The following is a 5,036-nucleotide window of genomic DNA, read 5'->3' as shown; positions in this document are numbered from 1 at the left end:
AGTCCTACCACCATGATCTTGAATAATCAAAAATTTCACTCCAATTATGATACACTGCTTCAGACTACAACATCTTGCATATGGGCCATAGACATATGCCATGTGTAATTGGGATGGTGGCGAGATGACAGCGTTAAAACACTACAGTATCTTCAAATTCTAAATGACATCTTAAAATCTAAGATATATGTATAGAATTGTCATAGTTGTATTTTCACTATTCAAAACATAACTTGGCCACTAAAGTGGACTTACTTCACGTTTCACAAGCAACCATATGAGAAAATATTGTGTAGTATATTGTAATAGTGAACATTTGGAAATTCCCTGAAGAAGTTCAAAATTGTCACATACATGACTGAAGATGTCATAATTGTACTCTCAACGCATGAAAACAAAGGTATGGCCACAAAAATCAACTTTCCAGATGTCCCAGAAGCAAAGATATTGCTGATACAATATTTGTGGTAGAGGCCATTTTGAATTAATATTTTAAAGCATTTACACTCAAAACTCAGCTTGGTAAACCATTTTTTGGGGGGGGAGTTCGTGAGGGCAAAATACATATAACTGGATATGTTACAAACTTTTACCCCAAAATGCCACCAACCAGGCCCGGATTATCCATTAGGCACAGGCACAGTGTGCTTCTTGTAAACAAAACTATTTCTGTACTGTACAAGAACAGCTGAGCTAACCTATTTTCTTTTACTCAATTCATGGCAAACATCACTGAATCTTATTCTTTCGACATCACATTTTATAATTTGGTACTAGCTTGTGTTATTAGTGAATATGCTGTCAAATGGGGCCCCATATCTTGGAGGTGCCTAAGGCCTGCGAAAGTCTTAACCCGGCACTGCCACCAACAACCATTTTTAAGGCTCTTTTGTGAATACGGGCCTAGTATACTGTATATATAGTAAATAACCTGCAACTGTCAACTGTCATCACTGTGGTAAGTAGGCTACTAGTGACGCATTCGTATCGTGTTTTTGAGATGTATGCCTGTATGATGCCAAATTGTTTCTTAAAGTTATTGTTTGATCAGTAATTTTTTACTGTACTTGAAATTAGATTTACATTTTTTAAACATATCATAGCCATTATTATAGGCTATTGGAAAGAAAACAATTATTTTGTGCCAAACATGTACTATTTCTATGTATGTACACTTAATGATTTTCTAATTGCTAAATGGTGGAAGTATAAATAAATATATCTACACAGGGCAGGCCTAATGTATTAAATACCAATAAAAAATCATCTACCACTATATACCATACTTATTATCTTATAGCAATAAAATTTTATTCTTAACCAATAGTATTCATGAATGCATTCATGAATACTTTCATAAGGTATTCTTATTCGCATTTGGAGTGACTGTTTCTTTGTATTCGTATTCTTAGAAATTAGAAGAATTCGTATTTGCATTCGAATACTGTACTGAACTCTTGTATTTACTCCACCCCTCTCTCCCAGTCCACTCAGTGGTCAATGGGTACTTAACTTTAAATTTTGGGTAACAGTGCCGTCCATGCTGCATCCTTGTGTACCGAAATAAGTCTTAGTCTACAGTGGTCATCATAGCTAACACGTAAATATTTTTGGAGCCTGTTTGTGTCTCCTATACACACTCATGGACACACTATTGACGTCTCACATATAGACACATACACGCAAGATAAATTTATGTACGAACCCTGAAGCAATTCCTTAAAGCGAATCTGAAGCAATCCCTGATTTTTCTTTGAAGTGATCCCTGAAGCTACCTTGAAGTGTCTCTAGAAACTACCTCTAAAGCTATTCTGAAGCGATCCCTGAAGCAATTACCTAAAGAGACCCTGTAGCGACCACTGAAGTGAACCTTGAAACAACCTCTGAAGTGACCACATAAGTGACCCCTGAAGCCTTGCACCCCAGATACGACCCCTTCACTAACACAGCACTGACCAAACATGAAGCACCACCTCTCATAAACCGTTACTAACACAGCATTGAACCATGAAGCACTACCTCTCATGAACCATCACTAACAAAGAACTGAGCCAGCATGAAGCACTACCTCTCATGAGCCATCACTAACAAAACACTGAGCCAACATGAAGCACACATATGCAGACCCATGCTAACAAACCTTTGAGGCAGCATGAAGCACTGCACTCTCATGGGCATCACTAACAAAACACTGAGCAACATGAAGCACCACCTCTCATGAGCCATCACTAACAAAGCACTGAGCCAGCATGAAGCACTACCTCTCATGAGCCATCACTAACAAAACACTGAGCCAACATGAAGCACCACCTCTCATGAACCATCACTAACAAAGCACTGAGCCAGCATGAAGCACTACCTCTCATGAGCCATCACTAACAAAACACTGAGCCAACATGAAGCACCACCTCTCATGAACCATCACTAACAAGCACTGAGCCAACATGAATGTATCACCGTCAGCACCATAATGGTAATTGCAGTACAGCACGATCCCTCCCTCCCTCCCTCCTCCCCCTCCCCCTAACTTAATTTTGTAAGTACACAGATTCATGTTTGACCCATAAACACTATCTCTGTTTTATTTTGGACTCCGTACCTAAGTTCCTCTCGCAATCTCTCGTGCTAACAGTGATTCATTCATTTCTGTGTTGTTTGTTTCAAGCAATTATGAGCAACAATACGAATCCGCTCCTCCCCAAGACCCGAGGCAACAGAATCTCCCTTACACTCGGTATTATGTCTACACTGTGAAATATATAAGTGTCAAAATGAAAATACACAGTCAAAGAATCGTGTGTATGATATCATCTCGAAATATTACTAGAGAAGACAGCGTTACAGAGTTCAGGAAGTGAGTAGGAAGACGGGTTGAAATTGTGAATTAAGTGAATTATTTTACGTAGTGTTGTATACTAGGATAAGTTATGCCTCGGGACACAATGAAAGAGATGGGAGATTTTGATGTTTAGTTATTAGTTATAAATTTTGAGGAATGAACAGTTTGGTTCTGAAGTCACGTCTTTTTATTGCTTCGAGAGACCATGTGTATAAGTTAATGGTGACAGACAAGAGATGAGGAGAAACATTTTTGTTCACTTCAGATAATGAAAAAGTGGAAAAAATATTTACTCCTCCCCAACCACTCACATATTGAATAATTGTTGATAATTGGTCTCTGTTACCGCCACAGTAAGATAAGCTAGAAGAGAGAGAAAGAGGGATAACCATAATAAGATAAACTAGGCGAGAGAGAGAGAGAGAGAGAGGGGATGAGATAAGAGATATAGTGTTGACAACGAATTTGCTGACCAATCTGCTGAGGTGTTTCAATACGAAAACATATGGCCCTCGCCTCCGGGCTGAGATTGCCCTCGAGGGTAGTCTACTGATTTCTACAGGACAGACAACACGTTGGTTCAGACCACTAGACCCTAAAACGTGAGTGATCGTGAAGTATTAGAATCTGCTAAGAAACTCTAAATAACTTTAATAAGTATATTTGTGTACTGCAATTTGATCATATTATACCAATTGTCTCCTGTGTCAATAGTTATAACATGCGAGTTATATTTAAGATGTTAACAGGCTATGTACTGTATATTGATTGTATTTCATAATATGTGTCCTGAGATAACAGCATTTGTTATATGAGAAATGTTCTTTAACAGGTTTTGACCGAATTATATGGTACGCGTCAACGTTGAGGGTTTATTTCTCCAGCAACAAACCAATAACGCTCCTATGAGCGTTAACAGTCACTATAGCTCTAACTACTTGTCTTTTGGTTTTGTTTGTGACGACCCTATGTATTATGATTACAGGGGAGGATCACAGTGAAGCCTCGAGCGCTAGGACCCGGGGTTTCCATGCACTGTACCTTCGTGCTCTTCACCTTACACAGGAGAAGCTCTGTATATGAACATCATTAGTCGTGGGTTATGAAGGCATTCCTGACATGTTTATCTCTTCGGTATATTTGAAATTTTCGGTAAAATCATTCACTGTTGATTTATCATAAGTCATGTTGTTTTATTTCTTTCTTTTAATAAATAAATGAGACAGGGAGAGACAAACCAAGTCAATGGCAGAGGTGTTGACAGAGGTGTCCCCTTACTTGGTGATAAATCAGAACAAATTCTCTTCAAATATTTACATAGAAAAGTGTCTGTATTTTTCAGTGGTTGTGTATTCGTACATTTGTGTATGTTATGGAAAGGGGCGCTGTGGCTCAGTGAATCTAGTACTCGCCTCCTGACCCAACGTTCGCGGGTTCAAGTCCAACATATGCCCATTCACTTGGGTGCCCCTAGTAGACCCACCTGCAGAAAGGGTACTAAACCTTATAATTGGGAAAGTGAAAAGAGCAGTTTCCAGAGAGAGGGAGAGAGAGAGAACACCAATAGCAAAACATCCTTTCTCCTCCACCACCGCCTCCATCACTACACTTCTCCTCCTCCTCCACCACCTCCAGTACTACTACCACTACACTTCTGCTCGTCCTCTGCCACCACCTCCAACACCACCACCATCACTACACTCCTCCTCCTCCTTCTCCTCGTGCTCAAGCTGGCCCAGTTATCAACCCTGTCCATGCACGAGGAGCCCATCAGGAGGTGTAGGATTCCATTAAGGAGAAGTAAATGAAGGCCGTGGTCAGAAGGCGTCAAGGTGTAGCCAACCAGTATCAGGTCAGCCACCTTCAACACACACACACCCCTTTCCCGTAATTAACTTATTGTGTCTCAACGACCTATGCCCTAGTTATCCTGGTGAGGGTGGAAAGGGAAGGAAGGGGGTCGGGAAGGGATGGTGAAGGGTGGGAGGGGGTGAAATGGGAATGAAAAGGGAACATGAGTGTCATGGTTTTGGTATGAATCCGTGGTAGTAGGAGTGGATTACATTATATAAAGATAATATTATGTCGTATTTCTTATTTCTTACCGTAGAGTTCGATACCTTCACACTGGTTACTTACAGGAGATTATGGCGTATCTACGTAGAAGTTCACTCCACCACTCGACATTCCATGATTT

The sequence above is a fragment of the Homarus americanus genome, unplaced genomic scaffold (assembly GCF_018991925.1).
Source record: "Homarus americanus isolate GMGI-L3 unplaced genomic scaffold, GMGI_Hamer_2.0 scaffold32583, whole genome shotgun sequence".
Classification (NCBI taxonomy): Eukaryota; Metazoa; Arthropoda; class Malacostraca; order Decapoda; family Nephropidae; genus Homarus; species Homarus americanus.
The sequence above is the reverse complement of the archived record's forward strand: the minus strand, read 5'-3'. Positions refer to the sequence as shown.